The 19332-nt window shown below is 28.0% G+C and overlaps 1 long non-coding RNA gene across 1 annotated transcript; it reads left to right on the forward strand.

The window, feature by feature from the left end:
• The first annotated feature begins 1594 nt into the window (after positions 1 to 1594).
• LOC140174913 (uncharacterized) lies at positions 1595 to 15853 on the forward strand. Its single transcript, XR_011865058.1, has 3 exons — positions 1595 to 2098; positions 3865 to 4253; positions 15475 to 15853. It is a non-coding gene; the product is annotated as an uncharacterized lncRNA (long non-coding RNA).
• Positions 15854 to 19332: the final 3479 nt, after the last annotated feature.

A 19332-nucleotide genomic window follows, 5' to 3' on the forward strand; every position in this document is an offset into this window, starting at 1 on the left:
GTACTATTTCCAAAATTCTGCAGATTCAACTGTAACATAAACAGGAGGTCATAAAAAATTACGCATATTTAGGAGTGTTGGGTGCAGCTCTTTTTCTAACCTATGTTAACACTAAATTGTGCACCAGATCGTCTTTTTTATGTTTTTTTTATGATATTTTTTAATCTGATAAATTAAAGATTAATTTGTAGTAAAATATGATGGTTATAGTAAAATAGGAACTAACTTTGAAAGTAAGAACTAACTTCAATAATTTGAAACTGAGGATTGGATTTTGATGGCACGCTTAGACACTGTTTAGATTTTTTCTCGATAGAGATGGAGAGACAGAGAAAGAAGAGAATATTTCCTAGTCTCACTTTTAGGAAGTACAAAAAAATACAAGAATTTTCTGTCTTGGAGGATAAATTTTGTGTTCCTGTCCCTGTCCTTGTTTCCATAACCAAACAAAGTTATATGTCTATTTTCTCTGTATTTTTGTTTGTAAGACTGAATCCAAATGCAGCCTTAATACCTAAGCATGTCGATGATGATTTTTCATTTTTTTCCCCTCCCCTTTCAGGCTTCAAGTGTAGTTCGTGGCATCCTCAAGAGAAACTTGGGTATGCTCGTGAATTATCTTTTCAACATCCAATAAAACTTTATCTTGGTATGTTTCTGCCAGCTTTATTTCTCTTTTCTATTGGAGTTTTGTTATTCCGTGATAATTTTATTGACTATGCAGTGGTGGAGGTTCAACTAAAATTTTGAATGAAACCAAAGTGAATGCCTAACATGGGGCCTTATTTACAGAGAAATATATGAACATATTGATGAGTTACAAAATTCCATTTCATGGAAAAAATGATTGAGCAGTGCATGCCTTAAGTAGTTAAGTTTAAAGTTATTAATTCAAATTAAGTAAAGATAAGATAGAATAAATTGTTAAATCTAAGATCCCGAGCATATGTCCTTTGATGAAGCAATAATAAGTTCTTTGATGCGTCCCTATGATTTTTAAAAACTTGGCAAACTGTTCCTATGGAGACCTGCCAATGGATATAATTGTGTTTCCTTTTCAGGAGCAAAATTTGGTGGCTGCCATAACCTACAGAAATTTCGAGTGTATAGGAGCAGGTTGTTACCATGACTGTTGTTTATCAGTCCATTTTTATTTTTTCTTCAGTTATTCTTTTGATATCTTTCAAGATGTTTTTTCAAGCTAAATGTAATGTAATTATTTCATTCGGAATTCCTTGGTACCATGATGTGGGCTTGGATAGCATTGTCAAGTGACTATAGCATATGCTTCATCTTCTTATTCTGGCATCTGGTAGGAATGAGGAAAATATTTTAAGAAGTGTATTTTAGGATTGGTTTTCTTATCTCTGTCTATCTATGATTTATTTCCTTATTAATTAAGATTAATACTCTATTGTTATTGTACATGGCGATTAGTGCTGTCTCTTTTATATCACAATATCACACGTAGAACACATCATATCATATTGATATCAATAAATTGTCAATATATACATATACTCAATTTCCTTCTTCCTCCTTCCCTTTTTTAGACCCATTATCTCAATATTTTCTTGTCTGTTCAATGAGTATTGGTGCTTTTATTATGTTATGCTGGCAGCGAAAACAATTGCTCTTGCCTCAATACTGCATTTTATCGTCTCCATTCTTTGTCTTCCCTTATTTGTAGATGTTTATTATTTGTTTTTAGAGCAAGATTGCTCCATTGATTACTTGAAATATATGAAGAACTTATTTGTTTATTTTTATTTTTACTTCTTTCAGTCATCTGATTATAGAAACATCACAAGAAGTCAGTGCTCACCGCCTCACCCACCCAGCCTCTACCATCATCTTCTATCTGCTTCTCGATGCTCATCCAGCACCACCAGCGTCTGCTATCTTCGCCGCTGCTCCTCTGTTTTGCAGCCTCTGAGCCGCGAACTCCATCGCCGCGAACTCCATCTTCACCTGGCCCTTGAACTCCCTTAACTTACACCACGAGGACCACGACTCCACCTTTTGCCTTCTTTGATTCTGCCTGCTGCTCTTCTGCCCTGTGCTATCCGGTTCTGCCCTAATTTCCACCATCTTCTAGGTTGTCTTTTGTTTTTTTTTCTGCCCCATTTTGTTGTTTTTCCCTTATCTCTTGAATGGTTTAATTGCTGCTGCTGCTGCTAGGTCCCAATTCTGTTTGATTATATCAATTTAATTCTTGCTAAATGATGATTGTGCTAAATTTGTGGTTAAATGGTTGCATATGGCAATAACAATTTTTGTTTGTCTGTAATTTTTACAGCTATTTTGCTTCTATTAGCTTATTTGGTTTAGTTGTTTGAGTTGGTAGCAGTGCTGTGCTAACTGTTGAGAATGGTTTTGTTCACCAGATGTTTGATGAAATGTGTCAGTATTGTTTATATGATTCTTGGCCAATCACTTTGTGTCAGTGTTGTTTGAGCTTAGAGTGAAACATTCATGTATGTGTACCCAAGGGAATTGGTTTGGATAAAAAATGCGCAGTGCTAAAAAATCTGGTTTGTAAATTAGGTTTCTTCCAATGACCGAATTACTGATCCCAAGAGAGTCAAAAGGTTCATCAATATTCTCATTTTACACATTCATCCATTTACTTTCCCGTTTCTAGTAATAATTTTAATTTTTAACTTACTATTCACTTGCAAAATGCTTTTACTTAATTAAATCTGATAATAAAATTAGTTTTTTAAAATAAAAAATATAATTTGTGCAACACTCCTAAAATTTTATATAGCAACGGCAGGATTGCGCAAATACTATTATAATTTGTGTTTGAGTTTATTATGAATGGTTGGCAATGAATTTTATTGAGAATTATTATATGAAAATTGACTTATATTATTAGAAAGTTGACTTTGTTTTTTGCATTGACCGAAATTGAAGGCCAAAGTTTTTGGTTAAGGTGTTTCAAGTAGATTTTATCAAAACGTTGATCATTTCATGGCAATGTATAATGTATACTTTTTATCCTTTTCGCTTTATGATTATACTATTAATTCATGTGTAGCTCCCATCTTAATTGTTTTGTTAGTTTTGAAGATGTAATTTAATTTATTATATTTGTATTATAAATTTTTTGTTTTCCTTTATTTGTTTTACTTCAATGGGTTTCTAGAGAATTATTTCTAAGATTAGGAACTATTTTCCAACCTAACTACAAAGCTATCCATTCCCTTTATATTTCACAACACCCTTCCTCCTCTATTCTTGTTATCTTCACTTTGCGACCCTTTATAAATTTTCCTCTTAAAAAATTTAATAATTATCGATTAGGTTTTGTGATATGCCAAAGGATTGGATGGATCTACCGAGGTATAGTGAAGAGTATATCAATAGTGTTATTAGTTTCTTAGACTTTGCATACTCTGAGGGAGAACTGGACGGACAACAAATTAAATGTCATTGTAAGAGATGTTGTAATATTGAGTGGTATAGAAGAAATGTGGTATTTGACCATTTAGTAGTTGACGAATTTGTTAAGGGATATAGAACATGGATTAATCACGGGAAATAGATAATCCCGATGATGGTTGATGATGACACGGATGATGAAGAAGGTGCACGCGATGACATCGAAGAGCTACTTAATGATGCATTTGGAGATGTGCCTCACTGTGAGGGTGTTACTGTAGGTCAAAATGAAGAGGCTAAAAAGTTACAATTTAATAGATGGGACAAGTCAAGAGTTATACTCGGGTTGCAAGAAATTTTTTACATTGAATCAGGAAACACAGAATGCTATTGTAAGAGTTCATTGAATCATTAATAATTACATTTCAAATTTAGGATATGGTAACTAATTCAATTTTAAATGTTTCTTCTAAGCAGGAAGACTTCCAAAACCACCAAGCTGCTTATGAAACAGAAGAGGAAGTATTTGAGGCCTTATTAAGGAAAGAACAACCAGGTCGGGTAAGGTGGTATGGAAGATCTGTTACAAAAAGTGATTTAAAAAACATGCTGAAATTTCTGAAATAAAAAATCAGCACAAGGAGGAAGTGACAACTTTGAAGGATAAACTTAGAGACATGGAGGCCAAACAGCAAAAACAAGAGGAAGAGATTCATGAATTGTGGAATATGGTCAAATTAATATTGCAGCGATCTGAACCTGAAATGAGGTCAGAAGAACTTGAAGCTTTATTACAAGACGCTCAACACTCTCCAATTGATGCGAATAGCACTCATGGAGCAACTCATTTTCCGAACATAGATGTGGTATGTTCTTCTGTTCCTTATTCCATATTTTTTTGCACTCATTTACATTATTAGTAGTTATATATAGTAGTTATGGTATACAAAAAAAAAATTGAAGGGCCTAAGGTTACACTTATAAGCGGTAGCCATGGTACACAACGTGGCTACGCTTTACAGGTGATGCAGTAGCACTGCAAAGCGTAGTCTATTTTGATAAAAATGAAAGTTGAAAAGCATAGTCTTTAGTTCTAGATAGCATCACTTGAAAAGCGTACCCTATTCCTAAATGCCGGTCTTTGGTGCAGAAAAGCATAATTTTTGAGAATAGACAACGGCAGAATAGACATTCCCACTAAAACGTCTCTGTAGTTTAAAAAACTTAGCTTTAGTTTAAGACATCATTTTTTTAATTTTTATCTACACTTTTCAAATATACTTAAATGAATGATTTTTTTATAGTGCTACTAAATCAACTCAAATTAGTTTATTCTTTCTATTCTAGACTGTGATTGAATGGTTTTTCAAATAAAATAATGTGTCTTGAATAAAAGGAAACTACAGAGAAAATAAAACACATGATAACTAATTCTCCAATGATGGTACTTTAGGCATATCATACGAAATTTCTGAATTCAACTTAGACATGTTTATTTGATGAGAGCCTAGTACAAACAAAAATACTAAAACATTATTCGAAGACAGTAAATAACTTCTTTGAAAATAACATCTTCTGCCTCCTCTTCACTTAATTCTGGAAGACATAAGTAATAGAATATCAACATTATATATATTACTTGTCAGGTCATCTACATGTTTCCATTTATGAAAGAAGAATCGCTAGATGCAGTTATATTTATAACAAAAATATTAAGCCAAGTCTCTGGTGGCTATATCTATAGTAATTAGTGGTGGTTAAGGTTACACTTTTAACTTAAAAGTGTAACCTTTCACAAAGAAAAGCGTTACCTAATGGAAAAAAGTAAATTAGAAGATTTAAGAGAAGAAATAATTAAGTTATCAAAATTAATAGATCAAAAATTAATGATTTTAACTAATGTCAACTGTAATGACACCGAATTTTTAAAATCAATACAAAATGATTTTTCTCAAAATCTTTATTTTACTATAAGTTTTATTGAAGGACTTCAAAAACCTGAAAAAACTTATTTTTCACACGGAATTTCTAAAAAATGTTACCATGGAAATGATTCCCCACATCTATATCATACTTTTAACCCACAATTAAATTCTATAGTAGATATGCTTGAAGAAATATTAACATCCATAAAATTTCAAAGAAATAAGGAAAAAGAAAATCCCAAGGAAGAAAAATTTCAAAACATAATTAACATAACAGATTTAAAAGTAAAACCACCACTAAAATTATGAATATTGAAGAAAAATTAGAAGAAGTTACAATGCTTTTTAAACAATTAAAAATGGCTCAAGAAAATAATATTATGGAACATGGTTTTCAAATAGATGAAGAATTAGTAAATTCTGAAAATATAGAAAATGAAGAACACATTCTAGATTATTCAAGTGACGAAGAACCAGCTATTCCAATACAAGTAAAGAATGAAGCTGGAACATCTAAGGATAATCAATCTCAATTTAAATGGGAAACAGGTTTTGATAATTATGCCTTTAAAAAAGGGTTTATAAATAAAGATTCAAAATATGCAAAAATACCATCAAAATACGTTCCTAAAATCCAGGAAATGGAAGGAGAAAGAATGCTCGATTTAGACTGCAAAAAGAACGAAAAAGAGATTTTCGAAAACTGGTTGAATTCCTTCTTATTAGAAGCCTTTACTAATCCAAAACTTGGTGAATTGTCTGGAAGGGACATTTGAAATTACATAGGGTTTCATACTAAAGGAACTATAAGAGATTATATGACATCAATAGAAAACCAAATAATAGAAGAATTAGAAACAAAAACAACAGCTTATGATAAGATATTATATATAATGATGATTCTATATAAAGAATTTTTTGGAAAAAATATTATAGATCATAGACAAGAAGTCTATAATAAAGAATATCAAGAAGCAAAAAAACCATTTAGCTAATATTCAGATATATGATTTATGTAATGTGGAGTCCTATATATGTGAATATAGAATACATTATTACAAATTAAAAGAAAAAGATAAAAATCATTATCTTAGTATGTACATAACAAAACTTCCATATCCTGCTAATGAATTTATAATGGGAAGATTTATAAGAGAAATAAATAGAGGAACAATTGAAAATAATTTTGGTGGAGCAACCTCTGCTATAAGAGAGGAAATAAAAGAACGTTGTATGCAAGAAGCAACTCAAAAAAGATTTGCAAATATAATCAGAATTTGCTGTCAGGATAACGAGGAGATACCTCAAAAATATGGTCTTAATAAAAATCTTCAAAGAAAAAGAAAATATCAATTTAGAAGAAGAAAATACTATCCAAACTGGAGAAAAAAGAGATATTTTAGAAAAGAAAATAACAATAAAAACAAAAGACAAAGAAATAACTATTGCCCGAATAAAAAAGAAAATTGTAAATGTTGGTATTGCCAAGAAGAAGGACACTACGCAAATGAATGCCCGAAAAAGAAGGATAAAAAGGATCTTACTAAACAAATAGAAATTGCTAAGTCTTGTTTCATGGAACCATTAGAAGAATCTGATGATAACTTAGACTATATTTTTGAATATGTCTCGGAAACAGACTCAGAGACTGAGTAATAATGCTACATTTATTACTATAAAAATAACAGAAAAGTTTATAAATGCTTTCATAGATTCTGGGGCAACACAATGCTTTGCTAGTTCAAGTATAAAACTTGATTGGAAAAAATTAAAGAAACCATTAAAAGTTAGAATAGCTGACAAATCAATACATAAAATTGACCAAAAAGCAGAGATGGTTGAAATTTTTATTCAAAATTATAGGTTCATTGTTCCATCTATATATATGTAAGATTCTGGAATGGATTTTATCATAGGAAATAACTTTTTAAAGCTATATCATCCATTCATTCAAGAGTTAACATATATAGTTTTAAAAGCTCCACACGATTCTTTAATAAATCAAAAATCAAAACGTATAAAAATACCAACTACTACTATAGATAAGATCTTAAAGTTTAAAATATTTTCTATATTAGAAACATGTTATTTAAATCTATACTTTCAGATAAATATTCCAAAAAATAATCTTGAAATAAAGATAGAAGAACTCTTGGATGAAATTTGTGCTGAAAATCCTTTAGATATTAAAAATACAAATAACGAATTAGTAAGCATTAAATTAAAAGATCCCACAAAAGAGATAAATGTCCCAAATAAAATTCCTTATTCCGCGAAAGATAGAGAAGAGTTCTCATTAGAGTGTAAAGACCTTTTGGAAAAAAGAATTATAAGATTAAGTAAAAGTCCTCATGCGGCTCCAGCTTTTTACGTTGAAAACAATAATGAAATTAAAAGGGGAAAACGAAGAATGGTAATAAACTATAAGAAAATAAATGAAGCAACTATTGGTGATGCTCATAAACTTCCGAAAAAAGATTCTATTTTAGAAAAAATCAAAGGAGCAACTTGGTTTTCATCTCTTGATGCAAAATCAGGATATTGGCAACTTCGTTTAGACGAAGAAACAAAGAAATTAACTGCTTTTACTTGCCCAACAAAGGAATCAACAAGTGTGTTGCTTTATGAATGGAATGTATTACCATTCGGATTAAAGCAAGCCCCAGGTATTTATCAAAGATTTATGGAAGAAAATCTAAAAGAGTTAAATGAATTTGTTTTAGTATACATTGATGATATACTAATTTTTACAAAACAGGATAAAGAAGATCATCTTCAAAAATTATTAATAGTTTTAGAAAGATGCAAGGAAAAAGGATTAGTTCTTAGTAAAAAGAAAGCAAGAATAGCAAAACAAGAAATAGAGTTCCTTGAATTAATTCTATCTACTCAAGGAAAGCTAAAACTTCAACCAAATGTTCTAGAAAAGGTAAATTTATTTCCTAATAAAATAGAAGATAGAAAACAATTACAAAGATTTTTAGGGTGTATAAATTATATTTCTGATCAGGGATTTTTAAAGAATATAACAGAATACACTAAAAGCTTATTTCCAAAAATAAGTACTAAAAAAGTATGGAAATGGGATGAAAAAGATAGCATACAAATTCAAAGAATTAAAGAATTATGTGAAAAACTTCCAGAACTTTATATTCCAGAAGAAAATGACTACTTAATAGTAGAAACAGATGCTTCAGACATAACTTGGTCAGGATGTCTAAAAGCTAAGAAAGCTATAAAAAGTTTGGAACAAGAAAAAGAATCACTAGATTCTAAATATCCCCCAAAGGAATTACTTTGCAAGTATATTTCAGGGACTTTTACTCCAACAGAACAGAGATATACTACTCATGAAAGAAAAACTCTAGCAGCAATTAAATCTCTTAAGAAATGGAAAATTGATTTACTACCCAAAGAATTTACATTAAGGACAGATTCAAGTTATTTAACAGGTTTCATACGATATAATTTGAAAGTTGATTATAATCATGGACGATTGGTAAGATGGCAATTATTTTTGTTACAATATCCAATAAAAATTGAATATATTAAGGGTGACAAAAATGTTATTGCAGATACATTAACAAGAGAATGGAGTTCGTCTACAACACATTAAATCAAGAAATTCAAAAATACGAAAAAGAACTCGAAAAATGCAAGCATTGTCAGCAAATAAGGACACAAATCCAATCTCTCAAGAAGGCCATCGAAGCAATGAAATCAACACAACAACCAAAACCATCAGAGTTCAGCCAGCTAAGCGTGGTGGACAAATCAGGTGAGGAAAAAATTCTAGAAAATACAACAATTGCTGAAATTATCAAAAAATCCACCCAAGATAAAAATATTATGTAATTTATAATGGCCCCATGAAAGGAGTATATGATGCCTGGGAAAAAGCAGCACCATTTACACAGCAATCAAGGATAATTCATAAAGGAGGGTTTTTAACACTGGAAGAGGCAAAGGAATCGTTTAGAGAATATGAAGCTCTTCATCCAGAGCAAACCCTAAAAAGAGCAGATAAAGCTCCAATTCAAACCCAGAGAACAGGGATAATAAGAAACATTCCTACAAGGGCTGAAATCAAAGAAAAGAAAAGGGTTTGTAGATCAAATCTCAGAGAAACCCTTAACATAGTCTTGAATTGGACTGCAGAAAAGAGGGCGATCTTGAGATATTATCCTATTGCCAAAGAACAGCTAACAAAGCTGGTTATATTTCCAGAAGCTTCCCCATCTGATACCTATCAGTTTTTCCAGTATGGATTAATTGATACAATCTTAATTTTTAATGATTTGGAAATTATTAGTGAGTTTCCTACGGGATTTATTGATGCAGTAAAAAGATTTAAAAATATGATTGACAACGTAAATCCAAGGGATATATCCCTAAAATTTACGAATAGTCAACCTATTTTTAATGAAGAAGAAGAATGCTTGGTTCCAGCACATCAAGTGATCTTCATGTCCGTCTTCCCAGGAAATTTTCAACCAATTGATCAAGTTCAAGATTTAACAATCTACAGTCATGAAGGAAGACTAGCCAGCACACTAGCAAGGGTCTTCGAAAGAACTCAAAAGATAACAAGGGAATCTCACACAAGAATCAATTATAAAAGCAGAAATACTTTGCTTGTGTCCAGTAAAAGGAATGAAATTGAAGAAAGAGAGATGAGACTCTTAGTGGAATTTGAATCAGCATTCTACAACTTATCTGGACTCTTAGAAAAGCTCCCCGAAGGGATAAAGAGGAATCTCTGCTATTTGATAAAAGACAGAGAAGACCACAAGTGCCAGCTATGTGTCTCAGAGTTATCTGAAGAAAGCAATAATAAAACGGAATCAACCCACATGATAAAGGAAGAAGACAACGCATCTGAAGGTCACATGATGAAAGAGGAGGACAGCACATCTGAAGCATCTCTCAATATTATTGCATAGTGACGTAAGCGCTTAGGTCATAGAGCACCAACAATGTAGCTGGTGCAAGATAATAAACAATGACGTAAGCAATGACGTCATAAGAAGGGTAAGGATGGGAATTGTCCATCAGACCCAACCATTATAAATAGGTTGCTTAGGCAATTGTAGAAGGCATCAAACAATAGAAAGCAGGAGGCTAAGAGTACTCATATGCTAGGAGAGTAAGGAGGAAGCGGCCGAGGCGATTCTATAGTTTGAAGAAGAATTCCCTTAGGAAAAACCAATTCTAAACTCCCCTCTGGAGTTAGTATCTACAATCTCCCCTCTGGAGATAAAAACATCTTATGTAAAATATTCTAAATAAAGGAAGTTTTTCTCCAGAAAGGTACGCCTTTATCTTAATCTCATAGTTATGAATTATTTAGAAAGTCTAGAATTAACGGAAGAATCTGATTATTATAGACTATCTGCCTTATTAGATAATGAAAAACAAGCTGTTCTAAAAACAGAATTAAATCTCAAATCAAATGAAAATTTTAATAAACAAAATCTTTTAAAAGAAGTTTTTAATAGAAAAAATATAATATACTATGGAAAAATTCAACTTGAAGCCCCTATAAAGATAAAATCTGCTAATGGAGAACTTGAAATAGCTCTGATAAATGATGAAGAATTGAGTAAACAGATTGAGAAAATTAAGGATCAACAAAAAAGATCTAAAATTGGATGGATTCATATTAGTACTATACAAGTCTTAATCAAATCTACATACATGAAAGGAATTAATTCACCAATAAGCTTAGCAATCTGTGACAAAAGAATTACTGATGACCCAATAGATCAAATAATTGGAATTGTTCATGGAAACTTGGCAAACGTAAATGTTAAATTCAATGCCCATCTTGGATATGCTATACCTTTATCAACTGAAAATCTTGGAAGATCTATAAGTTTGGCTTATAAATTTCACAGAAAGAATCTAATGGAACAAGACGATGAACCATTTTCAATTATATATGCAATAAATTATGCTTTAACAAATAGCCATCATAGTATAATATTTAAAAACAGAGAAAGAATTTATGTCGATGAATTATTTCAGAAAATTGTAAAAACAGAAATACCAAAATATAAAGCTATTGAAAACCCAGTTCTTTTACTAAAAGAACCATCAGGAAAATTAGTTTCATCGAATTTTCAAATAAGAGAATCCAAAATTAATAGCCCTTTAAGTTTATCTAAGTTAAAGATTAAAGAAGAAAATTCTGAAATAAAAGAATTAACAAAAAAGGTCGAAAAATTAAATGAAACCCTAAACACTAAGTTATGACAATAAATAAAGAGAAAATATATGTAACCTATCAAGACAAGAAACAAGAGCTCTTTGAAAGAAAAAATCGGTTGAATTATTTACAGTTTTCTGAAATAAATCAAAGAGCATTTGAAACTCTAAAAATAATCTATGACAAATTGAAAGGAGAAGTTGAAGTGTTAGAAAAATTAATAGAATCTCTAGAAAATAATGATGAATCGATGATAGAATTTGTAGAAATTCTAAGATAACTGATGAAGTATACAAAGATTGAAAGACCAGAAAATAAAATAAAAAGAAAAAGGGCGAAAAAATTAAAAAGTAAAATAAAGGAATATAAAAGAGAATTAAATAATCTTCAATTCGAAATTAATGACCTTATAATAAAAAGGATAGAAATAAGAACAAATATAAACAAGCTGGAGCTAAACTTAAAAAATTTATAAATACCTGGAACACCATATTATGATTTAAAAGAATTAAAGCTGTTAAAAAAAAATGGAGAATGAAATTGAAAAACTAAACAGATATTTAGAAACAGGAGAAAGTGAAGAAATAAAAGAAGTTATTGAGGATTTGAGAAATTATATTAAAGAAAAAGAAAAACAGATAAAAGATTTTATATACAATAATCCATGCAAAAAAGAATATTATAAACTGAAACAAGATTGAAAAATTATGGTCAATACTTTTTATAAAGCACCTATACAAATAGAAATTTCGAAAAAGAAATTAAAAGAAAAATCAAAATTAAAATTTTGGTATCAGAGCCAAGTTAACGATTAAGGGTAACACTTTCTCTTTAAGCAACACTTTTAGTGATACGCTTTCAGTTACCAAATGTCCACAACTAATTGGTAAACTTTTTTGTAGTCACCATAGGTACAATAAGATGATAGGTACCATAAAAAACACCAAAATATTATTTACATACTAAAATTAATTATTATATATTTATATATAAATATATATAATTTAATTTATTTTTAATATATATTTTATATTTTAATATATATTTTATAATGATAACTGATTTTAATGCACTCCTACAATGATTGTGTTTAACTGTTTATAAGATGCAAGCATATATATGATGCACATACAAAACGGGAATCTTTTTTTTTTTAAAATAATACTACACATCTAAATTTTTTTGTTAATCAAGTTTAATTAAATTAGTTTAATATAACAAAAATTAGTTATAACTAATATTATTTTAAGTTTTATTATTTAATTTAATTGGATTTGTTCATAAAAAGACTTGGACGTGTAATATTATTTTTTTTAACAAAAAAGCTTGACACAATAAAATGAAACAAATTGAAAATAAAAGCAAGAACTAAATAAACTAAATAAAAATCTATTTTATAATTCCGCTAGCTAGACAACGAAGATGGTGAATGATATGAATAATAGACTACATCTTATACTCACTAAACATACATGAATAAACCTAATTAATTCAAAGTTTGGAATATGAAAATAAATGAAAGTAATGTTTACAAACACAAAATATTGAGATATAGAAATACAAAGTTACTAAATAATATTTGATAAATGAGATATAAATAAAAATATTATATCTAAAAATACTAAATTAGTGTATTTTGTATTTATTCTGACAGAAATAATATTGAGATATTAATAAAAAATATAACATATTTTTATTTTTTTATTCTTATTAATTTTTTATAATTATATTTTTTATTATAATATTTTTTAATTTTTTGAATAAAAAAATAAAAATAAATTAAACTTTTATAATTTATTTTAATTTATTATCAAATAAAATATAATAATATTAATTTTTATATTTTTTATATTTTATTTTAATATTTTATCATATTCTATTCTTATTCATAGTATTCCTCGTTTCACCCCCTTATCACTCAAGGGGCTAGCTAGCTAAATAACTTGAATTAAAATGATAGAACCGTTATTTATTTTATATTCTTTAAGAAGCCAAATTATCTTTGTTTAAATAGCATGTCTTTTGTTTTCGTAATGTACTAATGTACCATATGATGCTTTATTATCAATTGGATATACCTGCACAAACTAATAATATATATAAAAAGTTGTAGCAAATTAAACCATAATAGTTACCTATTATGATTTTCAAAGCTTTTACTAATTAGGATTTAACAATATATAGATATACTTTGTTCTGATCGCGGTGGACCGGTCCATTTCGTCCCGTCCCGTCCCGTCCCGTCTTATAAACGGGGCTAATCGACCCACTCTACTAACTAAAATGGGTTCAAAATGCTAACCCGTCCCGCTTTATGGCGGATTGGCGAGTTGGCGAGCTAGCCCGCTTGACTTTTTTTTTTGAAAAATAAAATTTATTACAATTAACTAAAAAATAATAATTAAAAAATCAAATACAAATAAAAAATAGTCAAATTATAATATAATTTTTTATTTTTTTTAATTTTTAACTTTAATAAAATTGTTTAAAATAATATTTGTCAATAGAATCATCTTTATTTTAAAAAATAAGTTACATAATTTGAGTATATATACGAAATTGTAAAATAAAATAAATAAAGTTAATAACTAAAAGAAGAATAAAAATAAAAAATGAAAAAAATGTTTAAAATTTCTATAAAATTATTAATTTTATAATAGTAATCACTCTTTTATTTAATAAAAAATAAAAAAATAAAAGTCTTCGGACTGGCCCGCCCCGCCAAAACCCGCTAATTTGGCGGGTTTTTTTAATTTGGCAGGCTCCAAATCCTAATCTGACCCGCTTTTTTTAGTGGATTTAGCAGATTGGTCCGACGAACTCGACCCGTTTTGCCACCCCTAAATAAGATTACATTTGGGGTTATATTAAGTTAGAAAGTAATTTAGACATTTTTAATGATTTTTTAAGATTTGAATAATTTTGTAAAGAGAATTTTATATTTTTATATTTAATCAGTATAAAGTTAATTTTTTTTTGTAAATAAATTTATTAACATTTTAAATATTTGTAGATAAAAATAATAATTTATCCTAATCATATAATGATATTTTTTAGTGTTGATTATCTAATATTTTTAATTTTTTTATGGTATTTTTTAATTCAACAAGATATTGATTAGTTATAAATTTAAAATCTATTTAAAAGTTTATTGTTAACTAATGAATTTTTACATATATAACTAATAATTAGTTGTAATTACTACTTCAATTCAATACTTATTTAAGTGGGATCACTACTTGACCAAATTGCTATAATGAATTTCTAATAAAAATAGAAGTAGAATATTTTTTCTTTCAAAATAGAATCTTTTACAGCTTAGGCTTTAGTTTAGTGGTCCATTATCATGTCTCTTAAAATATTGTGCTTTGGTTAAGTCTCACTAGAGACAGTAGACATAGACATAAATAAAGAAAAAGAAAAAAAATCTGTAAAAGACATAATTGAAAAAAAAATTATGTCAATATCTAAAAATTTGTGTTTTACCTCTTGTTAAGTACACAAATTGTGTATTTGTGTATTTGCATGTCCATATTTGTTTACTAAAAATTTATGTTTCGAATTTTAACAAATAAACAATAAACATGTACCATCGTGTTTATGTCTCACTATTTATGTCTCTCAAATCAAACGCTATCTAAATGAACCATTAATAGTGTGTGTTGAGTGTTGTATGACCAAAAACAAATACCATTTTTTTTTACTAGAATCTTTTGTTTTAGAAAGTGGAAATATATAGGCTTTTGTTTTTTTTTTTTATCAAGCTTTTGTTTTTTATTTATTGACATCTTGGCTCCCAATAGTTTTGGTCAAATTCGGCCCAAACTAAAGAAAGATTTTTTGCAAATGGGCTTATTATGTAGGTATCTTTTTAAAAAAACTTCTTCACATGTCCAAAAAAAATATTTAACTTCTTTGAGAAAATAGATTGTTTATAGTCTCAAATAAACACAGATAGCGCTATGGAGGGCACGATGATGAAGGCGAGTTGCAGAAAACTCCTCAGAGGCAGCGACGAAAAGTGGATTAGGGGCTTCTCCTTCTCCATTAGTTGTTGTTCGGCTTATAAGGCTGAGTTGTGGGACATTCTGAAAGGATTGGATCTAGTATAAGCTTTGGAAATAAGAAAATTAGTTATATAGTGTGACTTCCAAGTCCCAAGTTGCTATATTCATGATTAATAGTCAAAAAGATCTTAACAAATATCCTAATATCTTGATCAGAAACATTAACCAATAAAAAAAAGTCTTAGAAATTTTTTTTTTGTGAATATTTATAGAAAGAGCAAAAGATGTATCTAGTTCAAAAAAATATAAATGCAGGCTTTTATTTTTGGGACCTGCCTCCTAAAAAAGTTATTAGCATCTTAGCTGATAATGAACAAAGAGTTTTTATACCCCCATTTAATTTGTATTTAATCTTCTTTTAGGCTTTGGCTCCGATTAATCACCAATATATATATTTCTATTGTATCTGAATTTGTATAGAATCTTGTTTTTGTGTTCTTCTTATATTCTTATAGCACGCGTGCTTTAATTATTTGAATCCAACCATGCATATACGGATTATACTGTACTAATTAAATGTCCATTTGTATAGCCTTAGCTCTTAGCTTGTAGCTTAGGACCAAGCAATTTATAAACTTTGTTTTATGTTATGTAACAAAAATTGACACTTGCATTTTCATTATTATCATAATGTCAATAATTTTTTAAAATATACCCGTATTTCTCACATTACTATTTTTAGGGTTATTTAAAATTTTTATTATTTTTGTTTTCTAAAATTATTTTTGTTAACATCTAAATTTTTTAGATACGTTTTTGATAATTTACTCTTACATATAATCAAATGTCAACATTATTAAAATCAAATAATATAGACTTCCATTCATCATTTTTCATGATCAATATTATTGGTGTATATATTATATAGTTTGATAACTTTTTTTGTCATCATATATTTTGTGAATGATATCATTTTAGGAAATTAAACTTCATGGCAATTGTTACAAAGATATAATTAATAGGCGTAAATAAAATATTTAAAAATTTGTTTGCTTTCTATATATAACCTTATCACATATCTTGTAATATCTCTACTTAGTACATCAAAATTGACATTATTATTAGCTTCCACAAAAATACACTTTGTTTTCTTTGGTGAGATGACACATATAGAATATCATGATATTGTTATTATTATTTCTCATTGAATCTCAAGTTTCGGTATGGATCGGAATTTTATTTAAAGATTTGATACTAACCAATAAATTGTTATATATATAAGACGAAATTTAAATCCTTAATATTTATTTAAACGGACTAATAAATTAACTATTACACTAATCTAACTTGATTCATGATATTATTATTGTTATTAAGGTCAAATTGCAGCATCATATAGTGGTCCAAAGCCACATTCTACGTACAATCAATCGTACAGTACGTTCCTTGCTTAATTTGTCTTCTTAGTAGAGGAGGTTACTTCAGTCATTTTCATGATGAATCAATTTGACGTGGTTTCTACTTACAAAATTAAAGTAGATAGCATACATATATACCACTTATTAACTTATTATTTATAACTATTTATAATCAATTTTTTTATAAGTATCAGTCAATTTTTTTTAAATTATTTTATTTATTTTAAATTTAAATCCTATATCATAAATTTTAAAATTGATTAATAGTTTAAATTTTTTAAAATCTAGAAAGAGATAACAATTTGTATTTAATTTTATCAAATATAAGTTGATGGTGAAAATTTAGGTATACATACTTATCTTCACGTAAAGTTAATAATTGAGAGTCGTTAGATGAAAATTTAATTAAATTAATCAAATTATTTAATTATTTTCAACTATCAACTTTACGTAAAATTAACTGCACTTGAATTTTCTATCTAAGTGAATTGACACTCTTACTCTTCAATTCTTCTATTAGCTCAATCTTTGTATAAGAAAAAGATACATAATTGCCAAAATTATCATGCATTCACAAAGAATGATATGTTTTATGAATATCCATCTTCTCTTTTTGCATATATTATATTGAGTAAAGATTTACATGCAATTATTTTTATATGAGATTGATAATTAAAAATTGTTAAACAATAATTTAGTTAAATATATAAAATTATTAAATTATCTTATGATTTTAATTCAACTAATAATTTTATATAAAAATAACTGTATTTAAATTTGTATTATCATATTATTATATATTTCCTTTATAATAATACTTATATTATATTTGGCATGATTTATTTGCATTTTATTATTGTAATAACACGTATTCTATCATTAGATACTGAGTAGATGAGTGTAAATATATAGACAATCCATAAGTATTTATATTTATAAGTTTATAGGTTAATTAATTGATTATTACCGAATTTACCTAAATTTTATTTATAATCAATATATAAACACCACACAACCTCAATAAATAAAAAATAAAATAAAAAATGAAAAATAGACACCACACACAGCACAACTCAATTGTTAATGAAGATAGATGTGGTTCGTGAGATTTTATAAAAAGAAAAATGTGAAGCTGGCTAATTCTACAATGACCTTAAATAAAATAACCTTATCATCTTTGAAAATATATAATATATTTATATCTTATCATCATCATCTTTGAAAGATCATCAACCAAATATTAATTGAAAAATAATTGGACTTTAGTTATATACATTTATCATGAGTGATATAAAACTTTTTACAATCATATCAACCAGCTGTGAACCAAAATGAACCAATAACAGATTGCAATATAAACCATTTTCTTTAATTTCTAAGATACGATGAATCATATGGATAACATTGTGTATGGTGGTTGGATATTAATCATAAATTCATCATGATCAACATATAATGATTTATAAATATCATTCTATCAGGCTAAATTTTTATGATAAATAATTTTATGAAATGGTATCAAAACTTCTATAATAAAAAATTTCAGAATATAATTTTGTTACTCGCAAAACAAAGAAATTCCATTTTAAAAAGAAGTTTGAATATAATTAGTCTAAACTGTGCCTAATTTTATTGTTCTAGAGTGTTCAATTATTTTTTTATGTGCAAGAATAAGAGTTTCAACTTCAATCAATGGCAAAAAAAATCTGTTTTGGCTAAAACAAAAAAGGTATAAATAGTATAACAATACATAGTGCATATCTTTTTCAAGTATTTAGAAGCAAAAATGTCATTATTTTTTTGATTAATTTGAGCTGAATTTTAGATTGTTATATTTTAATTTTGGAGATTTTTTAAAAAATAATTTTAAATTTTGGTCCAAACCTAATATACATGTATGCTTTTAAACATGCGATTTTTGAAAGTTATTTTCCTGAAAGAAAAAGCCATGTCATAAAGTAATAATGTTTAGTTTTTCAATCTTTGAAAGCTTGTGATTTTGTACTAGTAGCCATAAATGTCTAATAAGTGATGACTAGATCAAGTAAAAAAGCATAATATAGAGTGTTGATATATTTAATGGCAAAATTAATTTGGATTAAAGCCTTGATAATTGAGTTGAAATGGTCCATACAAGAAGTGTTGTGCTTTTGTCCGTAACTTTGAATCTACACTCAAAAACAAAATATTTAAAAATAAACTTGTATTTTGTAAGAGACTATGTCACAAGTAAAGTTATTTAAGTAAATCATGTTTTTAGTTTAGTTTAAATTGCAGATATTTTTATTAAAATTCTTATTTCCAAAACATTCACCCAACTTCAGGACAAATTAAAAGCACAAATTTGATAAATTCAACGTCCTTAAGTTTACGGGAACATAATAGAG

This window comes from Arachis hypogaea, chromosome 8 (assembly GCF_003086295.3).
Source record: "Arachis hypogaea cultivar Tifrunner chromosome 8, arahy.Tifrunner.gnm2.J5K5, whole genome shotgun sequence".
NCBI lineage: Eukaryota > Viridiplantae > Streptophyta > Magnoliopsida > Fabales > Fabaceae > Arachis > Arachis hypogaea.